Here is a 22,597-nt window from a genome sequence, read left to right as displayed (position 1 = left end):
CACACAAAGACATACTCGGAGGCTCTGATCAAAAATTTACCAAAACAGCAGAGGCCACTAAAGCAGACACCCAAACAACTACCACCTCACGACCCAACACATGCAACACATAGACCACACAGTCAGAGTGTCAAACAGTCACAGCCCTTAAGGCCAAACAAAATGCCAGACACACTTGTCATTGGTGATTCCATAGTCAGACACACTGGCGTCCGCTCACCAGACTGAGTAAAGAGAAGGTCACAGTAAGCTGCCTGTCGGCGCTAGAATCCGCCACATAACGCAAGCACTCAGGTCTCTCAACAGCAGGTACAAGTACGACTCAGTCATTGTCCACGCTGGTGTCAACGACCTGAGACGTACCTCCTTGGACTACATGAAAAGGGACATCGAGGAGCTCTCTGATTATGTAGCCCAGGCAGGTATGACCCTGACCTTGAGCAGTATCCTACCTTCACCTAGAATGATGCCACAATACAGTGATAAGATGATCAGCTTTAATAATTGGCTTAAATTCTGGTGTCATTCAAAGGGGATCCAATGTCTGTCTGCCTGGGATGACATGCTGGACAAGCCACGCTGCTTCCAAGGGACGGCTTGCACCTGTCACCCTGGGCTTCGGATATTGGCAAAGGCTCTTGCCACCCCCATAGTGCCTTTTTTAGGCAAGGCTCAAATTCTAAACCTACCACCCTAGAACACCAAAAAGGAAAAATACTAAGGGTAATGCTGCTCAATGCCAGAAGTCTCAATCTCAAGATGCACGCACTCGAGGCCCTTCTCAATATGGAGAACATAAATGTCTGTGCTGTGACAGAAACCTGGTTCAAGGCTCCTGAGAGCACACCAGCACTAACAGGTTTCACCTCATATCACGCGTTCTGGCCCCAAAATCCGGACAACACCAAGAAAGGAGGGGGGGTGTCCATATTCATAAAGGACACCCACACCTCAAGGTTGGTGGCAACGCACGATGCATCGGAGACCATCCAGGTGCAATTAACCATAGGCAAGACTGCTCTGCAATTTGTAGCATGTTACAGGCCACCCTCTCAAACTCAGGAACCTCACATGGCCTTCCTGAAAACATTGGAGGGGATAAATGTATCTCCAAACACCATCATACTAGGTGACTTCAACTACCCTAATATAGACTGGGAACACTACTCAAGCCCGAACAATCTAACCCAAAGATTCCTGGAGTTCATAAACTCAAATGCCATGGAACAACTAGTCACCATCCCCGCAAGAGGAGAAAACATACTTGATCGCATCATCACGAACATGGGATCAAAATGTTCAACACCGGAATTATACCCCTCACTGGTGAGATCAGATCATAAACTAATCTCGCTGGAGGTCCTCATCCCGCCCCCACCTGAAACAAAAAAGACCACAGTGAAAAACTTCTCAAAAGCCGATTTCACACTTCTAAAAACTAGTGTGGTCTCCTTTAAGGCCCCTGAGCCAGTGGTAAACATTACTCAAACCGCTGAATCACTTACAAATGCCTTCTACCAGCACCTACAGGACTTCATGGATCAGGCAATCCCAAACAAAACTAAGACTCTCTGTACCAAAGGCAAGCATCCAGTCTGGTGGACCCCAGCCATAAACAAGCTCTACAACAAAAGGAGGAAGCTACTACAAGATAGAGCAAAATCCTTGAAAGATAAGACACCTTTGATCATTATAAGTAAAAAACTAAGAGCTCTCATAAAATCATCCAAGGCAAATTTTGAGAGAAAAATCGCCAAGGACTCTAAAGAGAATCATAAGGCCTTCTTTAGCTATGTTAGAAACCTAGGAGGAAACTCCCAGATATGCTCAGAATTAGTTCAAAATGATGTGAAAATTACTGAACCTACACACATTGCCAACATACTGGCTGACAGGTTCAGTGCAAACTTCTCCCCTCCCCCAAAAGGAGAGATATCTATTCCAGAGGATTGTAGCCCCCAAACATCTCCAACGCCCAGGTGAGAACTGCCCTCACTAAGGCAAAAACACAGCATCCATGGGACCGGATGGTGTCCCCGGCTGTGTGCTTCACGAACTCAACGAGGAATTAAACCCACAGTTAGGACAGCTGTTTAATCTTAGCCTCACCTCAGGATACGTACCCAAGGAGTGGCGCACGGCGACTGTGGTCCCACTTCATAAGGGCGGTGCCTCCACAGACCCTGGAAATTACCGCCCCATTAGCTTGACAAGCCTTATCTGCAAAGCCATGGAGAGGATCATAATGGAACTCATAAATAAAGACATAGGGAACTTGCAGACTTTGGATCCAACCCAGTTTGGCTTTGTCAAAGGCAGATCCTGCCTCTTAAACTTGGTTGACTTTTTCGAGACTGTCACCAAGGCCATTGATGAGGGAAAGGCAGTCCATACAGCCTACCTTGACCTCGCAAAGGCCTTCGATACAATACCCCACTCAGGTATCATCGAAAAACTCATCAGCTTGAATGTAAACCCATACATCACAAGATGGGTTGCAAACTGGCTAAGTGACAGAACCCACAGGGTCAGAGTTGCTGGAGCCATGTCAGACTCAAAGCCTGTCACAAGTGGTGTCCCACAGGGCTCAGTCCTGGGTCCACTCTTGTTCGGCATCTACTTTTCTGAAATACAAGCAAACACAAGAGGGTTATGGCTGACAAAGTTTGCAGATGACTGCAAACTGGGCACCATAATCGAAAACACATCTGACACAGATATCCTCCAGAAGGGCCTCACAGAAATGGATAACTGGTGCCAGAGCCATGGCCTGAAGTTAAACGCCAAAAAATGCATAGTCATACCCTTCGGGAAAAACAAGGTTACCCCTAGCTACCATATAGGTGGCAATCCACTGAGCACAGAAAAAGTCATCAGGGATCTGGGGACCCAGGTTGACAGTAGCCTTTCGTTTGACACTCATGTTGCTAAAGTAGTTAGGAAAACCTTCTATATCGCCCACCTGATCATGAAGGGATTCACATCTAGATCAAGGGAGGTCATCGTCCCCTGTACTCATCACTCATTAGACCTATGATTGAGTACAATGCCCGTTCGGAATGTATCTGACCAGACACCTGCTGCAGCTTGAAAGGCCCCAAAAGTTCCTCACCAAAAGGATAAAGGGTCTCAAAAATATGTCTTATGCTGCCCGACTGAAAGAACTCCAGCTCTATTCAGTCTCATACCGCTTGCTCAGAGGTGACCTGTGCCTGACATATAAGGCCATGTCAAACCCAGATTTGATGAATATGCTTCACCTCAAAAAATCTAGATCCCTCAGAACCACAAGGGCGGAGACTTAAACCTTGACACGGTTATCAATAGATCGTGCTGGAGGGACAGATTCATCACCCAGAGACTCCTATGCTGTGGAACAAAATCACGGTACATGTGAGGCAGAGCACCTCTCTGGCCTTGTTCAAGAGGAATCTTGACCAATGGATGGGAGATTGCAGATATACCCCAGGGATTACTTCAGTGTCACTGCTTGACAGAGGCACAGCAAAATGATAGGCATAGTTTTTATTCAAACTAAAGGGGTGGCGAAAGCCACATAACTATGGGCTAGGCTTATAAATGCCCTTGGGCAGATAGCCTAGTATGAACCTATGAACCTATGAACCTATATATATATATATATATATATATATATATATATATATATATATATAAAATTATAATATATACAATTATAATATATATATATATAATATATAATTATTTAATATATATATATATATATATATATATATATATATATATTATAATTATATAATATATATAATTACAATATACTATATTGGACAGCACAGTGGTGCAGAGGTAGCATTGTTGCCTCAAAGCAAGAGGTTTTCTGGTTCAATTCTTGGCTGGGTGCTTTCTGTGTGGAGTCTGCATGACCTCCCTGCATTTGTGTGGTTTCTTCCCACGTTTGAAAAACATACATCTGGAACATTTCTCCCCAGGCATCTGCTGAAAACTGGCTTTTTTCCCAAGTCAGACTTTCCTAGTTAACAAATGTTAGATAAATAAAATAAAATAAAATAAATATAAGATTAGATACAATAAGATATAGATGCAGTAGAACACCCCAGGCTATTATAGCTGAAACATGATGCTTGTCTGACAGCTACATGTAGGTTACCTCACACATTGCCAACTGTGCACCACTCCATAAAATAAAGTAATTCTTGAGTCACCTTAGGACACTGATGTGCCACCTATGTCATTTCATTGCTGAGGTGAATCTGCCTCTGATCCTAATTGTTCTGTGAGTTCTTCTTCTTCTTCTTTCGGCTTTTTCCCCGGTTAGGGGTCGCCACAGCGGATCACCTTGTCCGCACATTGAATGGCAGTGGAGTTTTACGGTGTCGAGTTGCCAGCCCGGCGCCCAACCTTCCACAGAAGGCACACTCAAACGCACACCTAGGGCCAATTTAGAGTGTCCAATCCACCTGCAGCATGTCTTTGGGATGTGGGAGGAAACTGGAGCACCCGGAGGAAACCCACGTGACCACAGGGAGGACATGCAGACTCCGCACAGAAGGCACCCCAGCCGAGGATCGAACCGGAGAACCTCTTGCTGTGAGGCGGCAATGCTAACCACTGCACCACCGTGGCCGCCCAATCCTAATTGTTCTGTGAGTAACTCTGCTAATTTGAACTGTACTGCATATAACCTTTCATATCGTTGTTATATTTGTGGTACCTTTGCACATTTGCTTCTATTACTGTAATGTTGTTTTTACCAGTAAAGCTTGGTGACCAGCACATCAGTATGGTGATCCAAAAACAAATAACAAAATTCTGCATTGGTCTTGTTAATCCTGCTGAACTTCACACTCTCATTTACTTTGTGTCTGACTGGAGATCCCGCTAAGGCTCCTGAATTTGTTAAGTGTGTGTGTGTGTGTGTGTGTGTGTGTGTGTGTGTGTGTGTGTGTGTGTGTGTGTGCGAACTGCTTTTTAATCTTCTGTTAGTCTATTAGTTTCATGAATCTGCTCTAATCTAGCTACAGGTCCTATGACTGGTGATCCTGCTGGGTTCCCCCAAAACTCTATATTTAAGTCTTAGAGTTTTTTGGAGGGTTACATGAATTAACTTGTAGGTTTGGCATTAAATGTATGTCTCCTGAAATCAGAAAACCAAAGTGAAATTGGTACTTCTGAATGTTTTATTTAGAACAATCCCAACCCTGAAGATAAGCAGAGGCTATGCATTATGATGTTTTTTCCTATCATCTGTCTTTCAGAGAACAAATCATGCTTGGAGCTGGAATATATTACTAGTTGTTTTAAAAGGTGACTCTTAATGTTAAGTTCCTACAGCTTTCACATTCCCCATTTCAGTGAAGTACCAATATATTTCAATACATTTTCCTTTTGTCACTTCATCCGGCTTCTCCTGCTCCATATAGAAAGTTGAATTCTGGAAGAGTGCCTCTCTCTCTCTCTCTCTCTCTCTCTCTCTCTTTTTTTTGTTCATATACCAGTTATACTGAAATCTGACTTACCCAAATACTCATGTCCTACAACATTACCACATGTCACATATCTTGAGCTAGCTACCACTTTATGAAATAATTTCATTTATTGGTGTGCTCTATTCTTCTGTATTTTACACCACAAATCACTGAGTTCAAACTTTCTAAGTATATTACACGTTCTGTTTTTTTACAATTTTTTTCTGCCCCAGGGTCTTGATTTCTATATGGTTTAATTGCTTCACATTTAAAATTTATCACAATTGTTCCCATCTTCATTCCCTCCCCTGACAGCCATTGACAGATACTTTACTGTTGTCATGATTTATTTTATCTGTCCTCCATTTGTCTCCTCTTTTGCATTCTGTTTTTACTATTTATTTTATATCACCTCTCCTCTGTCTTAACTGCCAACTGCAGAAATGATCTTTCATCTGCATAGTTAATGCGTATGATTTTCTTCCCCAATCTTCTGATTACAGGTTTAGCTACACAGAATTCAAGTGCCATTTCCTTCTGCTGGGTTTCTGGATTGCTTTTCCTTTTTAATCAAAATAAGCATGTTTCTGCTCTGAAGTATTCAGCTGGGGTGATTTTTTTAAATACTTTACTCTGCAAATTTTCCCCTAGTCTTCTGACTTTATGGCTTTATCAGAACATTGTTTTCTAAATCTGAATTATCTTCCTTATATTTTGGACAATGTTTTTACTTAATCCATTATATAATGTCAGTAGTAGTAAAGTATGTTCCATGTATGAAATTTAATGTTTTGCATTTCAGTATGTTCCAACTACCCTCTAGTCCTGGAGTCACCAAATACTTCACTTTGATCTTTCAAACTGGGAGAATATACTAACTATGTATTTTACTTTCTGAGACCAAATTAAAGTTATTTACAGTTTATAGCAGCCTGTTAATGTGCATGGTTGTTGACCTCCACTACTTCAACATTTCATTGTTTCAGCATATTGGGTATGCTTTTTTCTATTTGTTCTTCAAGCATCTGGTAGCAGTAATAATAATAATAATAATAATAATTATAATGATAAAGCTTTACATCTATCTTCTCTACTCTCATAACCTTTGGTCCATTCACTGACTGGCTGACTGGCTGAATCACTCACTCACTGACTCACTGACTCACTGACTGACTCACTCACTCACTCATCACTGACTGACTGACCGATTCATTGACTGACTGACTCACTCAGTCACATCATGTAGTGTTATTGCTTGGAAATTTCATCAGAGATCATCACAACAGCTATTTGTTATTTCCCCCATAGATCCTCTATTATTATTTTTCCTATTTCCTAAAACCAGTCCTAGCTAGCTACTTTGCTGCTTATTTTCAAATTCCTCTTCTTTCCTATTCTCTGCATATAGCTTACTTTTGTCCTTCCAGTTATATAAATATACACTTCTAAAGTATGCACATTGTCAGGTTGAATAAATAAAAGACACAGATGCAGACATACATGTTAGCATGAATACAATTTACTTTAGGAGAATGCAGGGTGATATGGTACACAAATCCCAGTAGCAGTACCTCACATCAAGACACAAAAAAAATTAACAAGTGTTGCACATATACATATACCTACACATGTGATATGCCTCTTAATTTAAAAGAACTGTATACTATATACATTACATACATCAGTTCAGTGTATACTACTCTATACATACAATGTGAACGATGTGAGACACACACACACACACACACACACACACACACACACACACACACACACACACACACACACACACACACACACATACGCCCTCACACACTACCAGCAAGAAAAGACAAAGGATCACCATGGATCCAAATAAGTATTTCTTGGAATGGCAAGACAGCTAGCAAAAAATAGTTCAGGGTTTGCTCATATGAGCTTCTTTAGTGCAAAAAACACTTTACTGTGAAAAACAGGTGCTCCCACATGTGCCGGAAGCTGTTAAAGACTGTGGGGCAGAGGGTGACAGAGGAACTTAGTGAACTAAAAAAGGGTAATTTTTTTATAAATATTTGCTATCACAACATAGGTTCACTTGGAGGACATTTTAAGCTTAGCCAATCCCCTTTTGGTGCTCGAATTTACATTTTCTGATTGGTCTTAGCTATCCCCATGGCTGATAATTCAACTGTGATCATACCATAGATAATTTGAGGGGGTCATGTAAGGGATGCAGCATTTAGGAACTGCCTTTGTCCATTAGTGGCATGAGGGGAAATCCAGGAGTACATTTTCTATTACCCATCCTTAGATCCAAGTTGCATTTGAATATGGATGGATGAGCTTTGCTTTATTTTTATGGATAGTCTGTTCTGGAACAGTGGTAGCCTCTGTGATATATATACATCTGTCCACAACATTCAGTTTAGATACCTGGACTGAGTATTTCTGATGCCATTTGACTTGCTAATGTTCAGTAGTTCTATCGGTATTATGTCGGAGGGTGCTTTGTATGCCAGACATATCACCTCTAAGCACTCTGTAGGATACTGAGTATAGTAATAAATCTTTGAGGTGGTCCATGCAACACATATTGTTTAGGACTTGTATCCTTTTAGTAAGGTATCTCTGAAGATATTCCAATTGTTGCTTGGGGCTGGACAGATACATGCCAAAGTGGGCATTATACAAAATGATTGACATAATGAGAGCTTTGTAAAGGGGGACAACAACATCTCTAGATCTAGTCACAATCAATTTGTTTATAAGCTGTGCAATATAGAATCTGTCGTTTTGAACAGTCTTCCAGTAAGCAATGAAACAAAATGTATGAACCAATAATGACAAAACAAAATTACCCATTTTAAAAACTTTCAACCATAAAAGGCCACTCAAACTTCTCATAATCCACCAATATCAGTAAATATGCAAAACGTCTGCAGACGTAAGTCATCTAAATAATTACACATTTAAGGGATCTCTAACTAATGAAGAGGTTGCTGCTAAGAAACAACTCTATATTTCATTGTTTCATCTAAAAATAAATTGGCTGTTGCCCTTGAAGAATAAATTGCCTATGTTATATTAAAAAATAATAAGCTAATAATATTGCAACAGGGAATGGATGGCAAACTGATAACAGGTTCATAGTTACTAGGTAACTCCTCCAAAGGAGGACATTCACAAGACTGTAGCATCCGCTTCCTCAGCGATCTGCATACTGTGGGAGTAGAATCCACAGCCTTCTGCATCAGAAGTAAGCTACTACCTGTTGTGCTAACAATGCAAATAGTCTTGGAATATGCAGCGCTAAACTTCTCTTCTCCTGAAGCTCTCAGCTCCTTGTAAATTTTTTTATTTATTTAACATTTTTTTACCAGGAACGTCAGACTTGGAAAAAAGCCAATTTTCAGCAGAGGAATATTAAAGGTGTAGGTCTTTGTAACATGGGAAGAAACCAGAGTGAACCCACCCAAATACAGGAAGGACATACAGAAGGCACCCCAGCTAAGAATCAAACCACATAACCTCTTGTTGTGAGGCAACAACACTGCCACTGCACCATCCACTTGACACAGTGAAATCTCTCAATTTCACAGCAGAAGAAATTTGGAAAAAGCCAAAATTTATTTGGGGGGGGGGGCAAAGGGCTAAAACCAAGGACACATTTTAAATATTGCTTGTATAATCTTAGAAAGTTGCTAAAATAGTGTTTTGTGTTATTGTGTGTTTCCAAATAAAAAGATCGTAAGACTGAAACTTAAAGGGATTTCATTATGATTTGCCAGAAAGCCACAAATTTTAAGAGACACAGACCAAAAGTATGAGCCAAACTCCCTAAATCACATGTGGTAGTGTGAGTAGAAAATGCAGGACCCTGTACCTAAGGTACAGGGTTTGAGCCCAATTACACACACACTAAATATCACTTTGGAGCTACACACAAGAAATATTGCTTTGGAGCTACTGCATAAAATAAATAGAACTAGCACTAAACAGCCATCACTATCACTTTGGAGCTACGGCCCTTTTTGATATAAATCCAATAGCATTGTACCTACAAACTCTAGCACATAAATTATTCCAGACATTAAACAACTTGAATACATCCTTGGTCCAAGCATTACACTTGTAATTATGTGCAAATGACCTCTAGGAACAGTCATCAACATCTTGGAATACTATGCAATCTCAAGTGTTACCCAACGTCAGAGCCCATTCTAACTCCAAAATAACTGACTGTAAATGTTTTGAAACCTTGATGACAATGTGTAAATATCATTCTAAGCAATGCCTCAAATATTTCACCAACTTTCACACTGTTTTCACACCACCATGGGAACAGCCCGCAATTCCTCATATAGTAAACTCTCCTTGTATAGTAAACTCATGTACTGTTACTTCCTATGTTTTCTATTCTGTATATTTGAAATACAGAATTAAAAATGCAATGCGTACACTAATATTACTACAATCAAATCTGTAACAATCTATGAAAAATTTTGTAACTGGTTTGATTAAGGTATTGAGGGAAATTCCAGCCACTTTATAGAACATAGTGGGATAAAAAAAGATTTAGGCCAATGGCAAAGTGAGCTACCTAGCTACTGCATAAAATAAATGGAACTAGTACTAAACAGCCATTGCTATCACTTCAGAGCTACTGCATAAAATAAACGGAGCCAGAAATATCACTTCAGAGCTACTGCATAAAACAAATGGAGCTAGCACTAAATGGACATCACTATCACTTCAGAGCTACTGCATAAAATAAATGTCCATCACTTACTGCATAAGAGTAACAGAATGAAATATCACTGAATTACTCCAGAACTGGAGCCTTAGAAGTAAGCAGTTATCCATGGAGCTAACATTTGGGAACCTTATCAGCAAGAATTGCTTTCCGTGCACTTTTGTGTTTAAATTAGTGTGCGATGTGTGCACATACCTCTCAACCTGGAAACATCAAAAATCTGGACAAGGCCCATGAAAAATAGGTAGAAATCTGTACGCTGATTAACATCTAATTTGCATACATAATTATGTAACCCCACCCACTCCAATGGAATTGTGGGACACCAACTTTCAAATGCAAATTGAAGAACAGACAACCAAAATATGGCACCAGAGTCCCCCTGCAGCCATTCCAATGCCCCATTACCTGGCTATTTCACCTCATTTACCATAAACGCTAATGTGTGCATACTGCTTTACTTCTACAATGATTTGGATGTTATTTTTACATTTTACAGTACAACAATGCACAAACAGTAATAGACATCTGGTAAAGCAATACTGTCTCACAATGAAAACAGATTTGGCATTAAAACTTCTCTGCCCTTCAAATGCACATTCATTGAAACAGCATTGAAACCACACCACATCCAAAGATAATGCATCTGGCCAGTGGTGGATAAAGATTACCTTTGGGCTGTTTTCAAATCAATGGCCCCTTGCACACAAAACAAGAAACACACATGTTCTTTTCTTTGATACACCTTCCTGACTTTATTAAATTATATTCCTTGACCTTGTGAACTTGTATAATACAACACACTTGTTAGAGCGCATTTTAAATTTATTGTTTAAACATTTTTCCAGTAGGCTGTACTGTAGGCAGTGAAACAAAATGCATGAACCAGTTACAACAAAACTGCCCAATTCAGAACATTTCTATCATAAAAGTTTACTCCCACACCCACACTATAAATTGAATGACAGTAGTGTAAGCCATAGGCATCTTGCACAACTTCTCGCATTTATTTTCAGTTTCATTTTTGGAGTGGGGGACAAAAGGTGAAAAACCAGGGACACATTTTAAACATTGCTTGTATAATTTTGTAAAGTTGCTAGAATAAAATGTTATGTTACCACCATGCATTTCACTGGCAAGTCTTGAATCCAGGACGCTATGCACTACAGTCAGAGCAACATACCATTATGCCATATCAGCAGCTTCCTGAAAAATAGGAAGACTGAAACCTAATGGCTATAATTTAGTGAATTAATTTGTCAGCATAGCTCTCAACCTCTTAGCACAAAAAACCTGGGAAAAGTTCACAAGTGGTGGTGACTATGGACTTTCGGCCCTTTTTACCACGCACTGAAGGTACAGGGTTTGAGCAAGAATACCTCTAGCCACCAGGCCAGGTATATTACATTGGGGGAATTTTCACACACACGTGTGATTAAGTGACAAGTTTTACTACATTTATGACAACAAACATTTATTGCAGTTTTAAATATGCTTCCTGCACCCTCAAACTTATAAAAGCCCATTTTCATGAAGCTACCACTCTTTGACTATACCAGCTTCCCTGTACATCACAGTGCCACAAGTTCTTTCCAACCTCATGCATTGTGCTGTTCTGTCCTAGTAGTCACTGCAAGGAAGTGATTGTAATTAGGGCCTAAAAATGCCAGAATTTTATAAAGTGCCTATACAGTGTTCAGTCAAAAATCAAGACCATCATAGGCACTGTTGCTCTGCCTATGAGCATGAAACAAAATTAGCAGTGCCTTTAGCACTTACACATGTTCTGTAGTACATTCAAAAGCAAACACCAGTGCTCCAATTACTTCCTTCTCTATACTGACCTAGCCTTGGCTGCATGGATTCATAAAGGGTTTGGGTGGTGTGACCAAATTACACTAGTCTTTGACTCACAATTTTAGAAATAGCTTTGTAATTAGTTTGCAAAAATGAAAGCATGCTCTAGTTTTCAGTCTTATTACCCTTCTAAGGTGTAACCATAATCAGCACCGTTCAGCCGTTCAGAGGAGTGTTGCAATATTCTAGACTCCATGGCTTACAGACCTTCTCTTCTTAAGCTAAACAAAAATTCTGATCCACTTCTGGCAAATTTCTACCTGTAGCCCAACCTAATCTACACATTTCTTTTAAAAGATATGACTGTGGAAAGATAATGTTATTTGAATACCAGGACTAAGTCTCAGGTTCCAGCACCATTGGTGCACATGGGGGTGGGTAATTACACTAAGGTTTAGGACTTGGAGATGTTTTCAAACCACTGTCAGTCATTTATACAATTACCATACACACACACACACACACACACACACACACACACACACACACACACACACACACACACACACACACACACACACACACACACACACACTTCTGCCTGAAATAATCCTTTCCTATCTGCAAAGAAATACCATTCCTTCCTTCAAAAACGTCAGACGCAGAGCACAACGCGTGTCTGAATTATGAGACGATGAACTGGCTGAAAGAAGCCAGACACTTCCACAAAGCATGCTCATTTGAGTAAAGAGCTGAAGCAACACTTCCAACTTGGCTCCATTAATAAACTAAAGCACCAGACAGAGAACTCCAAGAAATAAATATACACATACTCTGCAGTATCATAGAAATGAAATAAACTAAAGCAAATCTCTTTCGCTCATGAGCTGTAAATAAATACCTTAAAGAACTCTGTTCATCACTAGCACAGCAGAAATAAACTACAGCAAATCCATTTTGCTCTGCAGTACCTTAAATCTGTTTCCACACACGCACTCTGCAGTAAGCACCAGAAAGTTCAAGAGCTGTTCAAACTCTGTTCACTTAATACCACAAGAAATAAATACCTTAAAAGAACTAAATGCCAGACACACTCTGCAGTATTGCAGAAATGGAATAAAGCAAAACCGTTTTGCTCACGAGCTGTAGCCTGCAATAAATACCATAAAACAACTCTGTTCATCACTAGCAAAGCAGAAATCTGCAGTAGCAGTACCTTAAATCCGTTTCCACACACACTCTGCAGTAAGTACCAGAAAGTTCACAAGGTGTTCAAACTCTGTTCACGAAATACCTTAGACAAGAAATAAATACCTTAACAGAACTAAGCGCCAGACACATTCTGCAGTATCACAGAAATGAAATAATCTAAAGCAAATCCGTTTTGCTCACGATCTGTAGCCTGTAAAGAAATAAAAGAACTCTGTTCATCACTAGCAAAGCAGAAATAAACTACAGCCAATCCATTTCACTCTGCAGTATCTTAAATCCATTTCCCCACACACTCTGCAGTAATCACCAGAAAGTTCACGAGCTGTTCAAAAAGTATAAAAAAATACTTTTGCAGTACCCATGCTTAGGTGTTTCCTTTGCAATCTTTCCTGCTCGCAGATCCATTCAAACAGACAGTGCGATAGTGAAGCAGCCATGAAATGCATGCACGTGAGCCCTTGAGTTCAATTCCGACAGGCTGACAGAGCTGAAGTCATCACAAATGTGATGACATCAGCTCAAAAGCGAAAGAAAAAAAATGTAAAAAAAAAAAAGCTGGGAAAAAATCGGAAATGAAGGGGTGCCACTTGGGAATGGTGGCACCCCATTATTTGGACCCCAAAACTCAGTAAAAAATTAGTAATTTGGTACAGTTGGGAGGTATGCGTGTGCATGAGTCCTCCTCCCCCTCGTCCTGTGGTTCTGGCACCTATAGCTATACTTTACCACCTGTTTGTCTTTTCGGCTGCCGGTAGTGATTCAGGTCGGGAAATTGAAAAAAAAAAGACATGCTAGAATAGATCCAGCTGAAATCATTCAGCTGCATCTGTCTTTTGAGCCGTGGCTTTTTTTTTTTAAATGAGATGATCTCATACCTCTCAACCTGGAAACATCAAAAATCTGGACAAGGCCCATGAAAAATAGCTACAAATCTATACGCTGATTAACGTAAAATCTGCATACATAATTACACAACCCTGTCCACTCCAATGGAATTGTGAGATACCAACTTTTAAACACAAATTGAAGAACAGAACCAAAATATAGCACCAGAGTCCCCCCTGCAGCCATTCCAATGTCCCATTACCTGGCTATTTCACCCCATTTACCATAAACACTAATGTGTGCATACTGCTTTACTTCTCCAATGATTATTTTGATTTTATTTTTTTACATTTTATAGCACAATGCGCAAACACTAATAGATATCTGCTAAACAAAGCAATACTGTCTCACAATGAAAATAGACTTGGCATTAAAACTTCTCTTTCATTCAAACGCACATTCATTGAAACAGCATTGAAACCCACACCACATCCAAAGAAAATGCATCTGGCCAGTGGTGGATAAAGATTACCTTTGGGCTGTTTTCAAATCAGAGGCCCCCTGCACACAAAACAACATACATTCGTTCTTTGATGCACCTTCCTGACTTTATTAAATTATATTCCTTGTATAATACAGCACACTTGTTAGACTTAAGTTAGAGCACATTTTAAATTTATTGTTTAAACATTTTTCCAGTAGGCAATGAAACAAAAATGCATTAACCAATAATGACAAAACTGCCCTATTCAGAACATTTCCATCATAAAGGTCTACTTCCACACACAACTTCATTTTAAATTTATTATTTGAACATTTTTCCAGTAGGCAATGAAGCAAAATGTATACATCAATAATGACAAAACTGCCCTATTCAGAACATTTCCATGATAACAGTCTACTTCTACACACAATATATAAATACAGAATCACAGTAGTGTAAGCCATAGGCATGTTGCACAGCTTCTTGAACTTATTTTCAATTGGGGAGGGGGTGACAAAAGGCCAAAAACCAGGGACACATTTTAAACATTGCTTGTATAATTTTGGAAAGTTGCTTGCATAAAATGTTGTGTTACTACCATGTATTTCACTGCCAAGTCTTGAACCCAGAACCCTCTGCATTACAGTCAGAGCAACATACCACTAAGCTAAACCAGCAGTTTCTTGAAAGGCAGGAATACAAACTTAAATGGCTATCATATCATTTAGTGAATTCAGTTCTCACTTCTCACCATAGCTCTCAACCTCTTAGCACAAAAATACAGAAAAAAGCCAGTAATGGGGGAATACAGCCCCAAAATAGGGACACATTTCAAATGCTGATTTTATAACCTTAGAAAATTGCTAGAATAAAAGGTTTTGTTTTACCATTCCTGAAAACCAGAGGAACAGAACAAAAATGTGAGGCATAAATTCACAAGTGATGGTGGCTAGGGACTTTAGGCTCTTTTTACCAGTCAGGCAATAAGAGCACCACGAACCAAATAACCAAGAAGGAATCCGGGCAGGCAGAAGTAAAAACCACAATTTATTGTATTTGAAATGCACAAAAGACTTGTAGAATCACAAAGAACCCAATGCAGTAAGCACTTTCATTTGGCTATGCTAAACTTCCTCTGATCTTCACTGTTGATACATTTTTAACACAAGCAACTTTACAAATACATTTTCAACACAAGCATCTGTACAAATCACTTTGACATTCAAATAACATAACAATACTCATTCACTGCCCTACTTCTCTTGGCATAGCTGGCAATACCTCATATCCTCACAAAGGGGATATCACTACAAAACATAAATAGCAAAAAGAAAGCCATAAGAGTAAATGAGGTAATAAAATCTCACAGCAGTAGAAATGTAAATGGCATGAGTTGGATATCACAATGATGTAAGAAAACAGGAGCAAAAAATATTTAGTATACAAATGTACTAATTAACCTAAATGACTTCAAGATTGGAGCTCAGAAGGTTATCTAGGCTGAGCACATTAAGATGGTATACGTCTGCTTAGAGCCAATCTTAAGGATAGAAATGTAAGCAATAGACTATAATACCATTGTGTTTGGCATTGTAGCAATATGCCCAAGTGGCAAGCATTTTCTTCAGTAGTGATTCCAACTTTTTTTATTCTTTCTCCTCCATGCAGTGCATACTAGCCAAGATAGAGCACACACTAATTTAAATGAATGCCTTACATGTAACACAATTAGTATGAGAGGTGAGAAAGAGAGATAAAGAGAGAGAGAGATCAAGCTCTCAGTCTAATGCCTGCTAGTCTGATATCTTCATCCTACCAATGAGCACTGTACTTTAACTGTCAACAATCGCTGTCAGCTTTAAATTGTATTTTTTAAGTGAGTGTGTCCTTTGCTGATCATGGCTACTTTATTATCACTGCACACAGATAAGTGTACACCATAGTCTGTCCTCTTGTTTAAGACATTCTGTAGCTTTATAAGTGTTAGGGCATACTTTACAGACAAGTAACAAACTACTATGAGAATGTCTGTTTTGCACTGCATAAGTGGTCATTCACAATAAATCAAGGCACTCCTGAAGCTACGGAGTTACTAAAGTTGAACAAACAAGCAGAGCAAAATGACAACTTCATACTGATTTGTGAAGCGTACGCAATAAGCATCACAATGTCACAGAACATCTGAATGTGGGGAAAGGTTAGGGATTTGTATCAGTTTGTAGAATGATGAGATGCAAGCAGGGATAACTATAGACCACACACGCTCACACACACACACACACACACACACACACACACACACACACACACACACACACACACACACACACACACACACACACACACACACACACACACACACACACACACACACACACACACACACACACACACACATACACATGTCTCATAACTTTTTGCTTGCAACTCCTGCATTGATGAATAGTGATTCCCTGAGGAATGACAAGATAATTCGGCTAAACGCATATTTTCTTTGGAGATGTTTTTCTGACAGTAAAATACTTGAAATTGATATTTTAATTGCTCACTGTAATAGTTACACATTGCCAGTATGACCTGAAAATCATTCCAAATAAGCACACACACACACACACACACACACACACACACACACACACACACACACACACCTTACTCACTCTGCAGCCAGTCCACACATGCCATCCTCCAAGTTAGCAGGCAGCTTCCGAAATCCTTCTCTGATGCCGAGTAGTCCGTTTCCGCTCGCAAAACCCGGAAATATGTGCGCAATGATGTCAGCGACAGTTGGGAGGTATGGATGATCTGCAAAAACTGGGAGGGGGCTCCCCTCCCCCACTCACTCTATGGTTCTGGCGCCCATGAGTGCTCTGTGAAACCAGCTGACAAAACAAACTAATCAGATAAGTGTGTTTGAGTGTGTGTGTGTGTGTGTGTGTGTGTGTGTGTGTGTGTGTGTATAAATATATCTATATATATATATATATATATATATATATATATATATATATATATATATACTTCACATCACCTAAAACCCATTTGACTGACTTTCATTTCACTAAGACCAAATCACCTAATTTCAAAATACTGAAAACTCATTTGACTGAATATCATTTTACTGAAAGCTTACAATGCTAAATTTCAAAAGATTAAATGATAAATCATAAACAAACATACTCAAAACACTAATAATTACCTCTTTTCAGACCTTAAAATCTACTTACTTACCCTCTTAACAGAAACTGGGCAATATAAAACCAAACTAAGTGGGAGGCTACGCTCCCCACCCCCCTTAACTATATATATACTGACTCCAGGATTGCACTACAGTGGAAAAAAGATCATATACCTTTTACTTGCCTTACAGTACTCTACACACTGCCACTACTGCTGGGAATGCACAAAACATCCGTCATATTACTTTAGATACTTCCCATAAAAATGTAGAGACATACCCACATTTAAAAACATTACTTTCTACATGACTGTCAGTATTATGACAGTCAGCACTGTAGGTTGCAGAAATTCTTTTTATCATAAATAGGTCACAGGTGAATGGAAACTTACATAATGTCTGTGGCTTACAATTCAGTGAAACGAGATTCAGTCAAATGAGTTTTCAGTATTTTGAAAATTTGGTGATTTGGTCTTGGGGAAATGAAAGTCAGTCAAATGGGTGTTAGGTTAGGTATATGAAGTAGACCCACACACACACACACACACACACACACACACACACACATATATATATATATATATATATATATATATATATATATATATATATAGGCTTCCTATTGAAATGTCAGCACTCAGAATGCAGAGTGCCAACATGCTGGAAATAAAAAGGCAGAAAACACAGGGGGAGAGTGAATCTCAAAGGCTGTTTTTCCCCTTAAAACATCTTTCTGCAGGGGGGGGGGGCCTGGCACACCCCACAAACTTAAATATATGTATAACCAAAATAAAAGTAGTTTGAGGCGCATACACACAGCCACAATTCAGCAGGATAAAAAATGCAAAAGTTTATTACAAATGTAATAGTTAAGTGCTTTTGTCCTGTTGTCATCAGGACGTCTTCAGAATAAACTAATTACACAGCAACAACATTTAAATACCCTAATTTTAAATAAATGGTGCCAAAAAGAATTAAATAATTCATTTTTAAAGAGGAATGACCCTCCACAAATGTAAGTTCACCAATACTAGCAACCATTGGTAAAAACATTTCTAAAAATCCAGAGATGTAAAATTCACATAAATGAACAAATGGTTTACTATATATCACTTATTCCAACAAACTTTGCAGAAACTATCATAGGACATTCGAGAATAAAATATAATAAAGTTTGAAAGTTTTAAGAAGCGGTTATTTACATAAATAGACCTTATGTGTAGCATTGTATATCAATACTCTAACTTGTAAAAATAAAAAAACTACTATTAAAGTTTTGATGCTCTATATTTTAAGATGGGTTTAATCGAGACATAATCATTCAGTCCTGGAACAACAAAAGTATTCAGTTTAAACTGCCAACATGTCTCACTGTAACACAATCAATTCTCCCAACCCCCCCCCCCCACTGTGGTCCATAGTTACCTGTTCTAAAATAGCAAAAGAAAACTCAGTATGTGTTGGTTGTACCAAAGTATGTTTAAACAATGTATTATTAGGATTCTTTGTCCTAATACTATACAAGTACTCATATATACGCTTACTTAGTGATCTTTCAGTCTTTCCAACATAAAAATACATACAATCCCTGTACATAGCTAAGTAAATAATCCCTTTGCTAGAACAATTACCTCTTTTAAAGAGAATCTTACTATGAAGGTGGTTATCCAATGTTACATACTCTTCCTCACAAATGTATTTATAATAGGAGCATCTACCACCTCTTTTAGTGCCACCAGAGGATTTAACCCCTTTAACTGTACAACCTCCTTCAAAAATATATTTAAAAATTTTCTCAGTTTTAAAAAACAGATTTAGGATTTGTACCCAATTTCCCAACTGACTCAGGGTTAAACCTCAACGTCTGCCAGTTTTTTAATACCACACTATTTACAAAGCTAGCAGCATAGTTGTATTCCACTACCATGGCTCTATTAAAGTTGTCTTTTAACTTTGTCTGTGTATTTATCTTCTCCATTTGTTTAGTTTCTAATAATGGTGTAAATGTTGACCCTCAACCTAATATAACTTCCTGTGACACCTCCGTAATCAAATTTTCTGGGTAACCTAAATATAAATTTTATTTCATACAAAAAAAATCTTCAAAGTTAGAGGTCACCCTTGCCGCTCTAACCATTTGTCCTTTCATAACACTTCTTCTGCTTAAAAGGGTGGGCACTAGCAAATGGTAAATATGAATTACTGAAAGTAGGTTTTCTATATATCTTAGACCTAAATTTCCCTTCAAAAATATCAATTCTAATGTCCAAGTAGTCAATCCCGTTCTTTTTGCAAATGTACGTAAACTTCAAAAAGCCAGTGGTGTTGTTTAACTACTCACTGCACATTTCAATGGAGCTGAGCTTTCAGGCCCTTCCCAGATAACAAAAATGTTGTCCAAAAATCTTGTATGTAATTTGACATATTTCCAAAAACTAGATTCAAATACGTATTTTATTTCCCAACTCAATAGGACCAAATTTGCATATAAAATGGCACAAGCAATACCCATTATGACTCCCCTAATCTGCTTAAAGGTTTCCCCCTCAAAGTAGATAAAATTATTTTCCAACACAATCCTCATAAAGTCCACAAATATGTTTAAGTCCTTTCATTTAAGGGACTCAGCCATGTTTAAACAATCCAGAAAAAAATCTAAACCCTCCTCCACAGGAATGGAAGAGAACAAATCAGTGACATCTATGGTAAGAAACCATTTCTTGTCCGTAACCATATCTTGAGTTAAACTACCTAAAAAGTCCCATGAATCCTTAATATGATATTAATAATCCTTATTCCTTAATAATACCTTATCCTTATTATTAATCCTTAATATCTTATTCATTACAAATTTCAAGGACTGATCCAAAAAGCTGCTATTGGATGTGTTTTTGAACCCCTATTTGCTACTATTCGTCTTTATGGAGGAATAGTGGTACTTTTGATTCCAAACAAAGATGGTATTCTAGGTTTGTCAGCCTTTAAGGAGTCATAAATTCTAGGTGTAATCCTATTTTCAAATAAAAGGTCCTCTAATAAAAAAATCTATTTTTCGGTATGCAATATTTATCTTGTTCTTTGAAACTGGGAGATAAGTATGCATGTCCTGTAACATCTGTAACATACATGAAGAATAATCTATTGTATCCAGCAACACCATACCCCCACCTTTACCTGGTTTTATAATATGCAATTCAGTTTTGTGAACCAGTTTGTCTAAACCTTTATATTAATTTTGACTGATGTTATATATTCTATTGTATTTTTTAGAAACCTGGTTGTAAGTTAAAATATCATACAGGTCCGACATACACGCAGCTTCAAAAACTTGTAAAGCTAGGTGCAAAGGTGGGTTATATAAACTCCTTTTATTAACTAACCTTTCATTACAATCTTTAGAACTACTTGGTTCATCCAGTAACAATGCCAAATTCAATTTTCTAATAAAAAGCTTCTGCTCAAAGTATCACTAATGTTGAATCTGCCTATAGGCACAAACTATAAACCTTTCTCATCTATTGAAAAGTGTTCTACTGTAACGACAATTTTGCTTAAATTAAACATGTGAAAGCCTTTAAAAGTGTAAGACACTCCATGATTTTCTAAAACAATGCCGATGTCTTTGTTTTTCTCTTTACCTTGGACTGACATTTCCCCTTCCCCTTGGCCGTTGAAAAATCTGAGTTGTTATTATCACTAACTTCCCCCTCTGCACCTACCAGTGATGTTTCTATAAAATCCAAACCAGTTTTTGGATTTAAAGGGTCTGGGTTATTCAAACCTACAGGCTCCAAACTAGATACCAGGGGTTCATTAATACTCTCCTTTGTTGGTACATTTCCACCATCATTATAAACAACTGAACTAGTACTTTTAAAATTCTTACAATGTCCCTTAAACACCCTCTCCTTAAATAAATAAGCCTTATTCTCTTCATATTGTTTAGCATCTCTAATAGTTTTGTTCTGTTTTCTCTTAATAATATCTTCACATTTTCTGTCTGTTCTAACAAATGCATGCTCGTAAATGTCCCTGTGATATTCAAACAGTAAGTCAGTTTTAATCAATTTGTTTAAGGCCTCAGCCTCAAAAAGTAAGTGTTCAACTTTCTTTTTGTTGTATTTAATCATTAATGTCATAAGCTCAAAGCCAAACTATCAAAAACATCATTAAAATATTTAATCATTTCTGCATTGTACAAAAATAATTTGGGTATTTACAGATGCGCAAACCATGTGGCACAATTTGTCTGTTTATACATTCCTCTAGGTATAAAATGTCTAAATTAGCACTTTTAATTTTAAACAACTTAAATTCAAGTTCTCTAATACCATCTATTAATGATTTAATATTAGCAAACTGTTCCCTGTTGTTAAATGTCTTTCATTATTAAATTTTCCAAGAAAAAGGTATTTCCTGTGAAAAGAGTTTGCCCATTGGTCAAACTCATCAATTTGATTAAAGCCAAACCTAAAATCACTATTTCCCTGCTCGGAAACCCTCATGCCATCACAAGCAAGTGAGGAAACATTACCAGTGGTGAAAGATGAATGTCCATGATTGCCAAATGTGTCCAGATTCACTCCCATTTATTTACTTCTGTTCAAAGTCTTTGTTTTTAAAACAAGGACAATTTTAAAATATATTTTTGAAGGAGGTTGTATGGTTAAAGGGGTTAAATACACTAGTGGCAATAAAAGATCCAGCTATGATCTGAATCAGCCACTGTAAATAAAAATTATATGGCTCATTAGATCGTACCTGGATTATACGTTTTCTTACCAAGTGTCATCTGATTAACAACAAATACGATGTTAAGGCAGTGATTGGTTCAAGATCTCCTAAGTTGATTGGAGGTTATGAACATGTCTACATTTTGATTTGATGAGGCATGAGCAATGAGC

The sequence above is a fragment of the Protopterus annectens genome, chromosome 2.part0 (assembly GCF_019279795.1).
Source record: "Protopterus annectens isolate FY-2018-M chromosome 2.part0, PAN1.0, whole genome shotgun sequence".
In the NCBI taxonomy this organism is placed as follows: Eukaryota; Metazoa; Chordata; order Ceratodontiformes; family Protopteridae; genus Protopterus; species Protopterus annectens.
The sequence above is the reverse complement of the archived record's forward strand: the minus strand, read 5'-3'. Positions refer to the sequence as shown.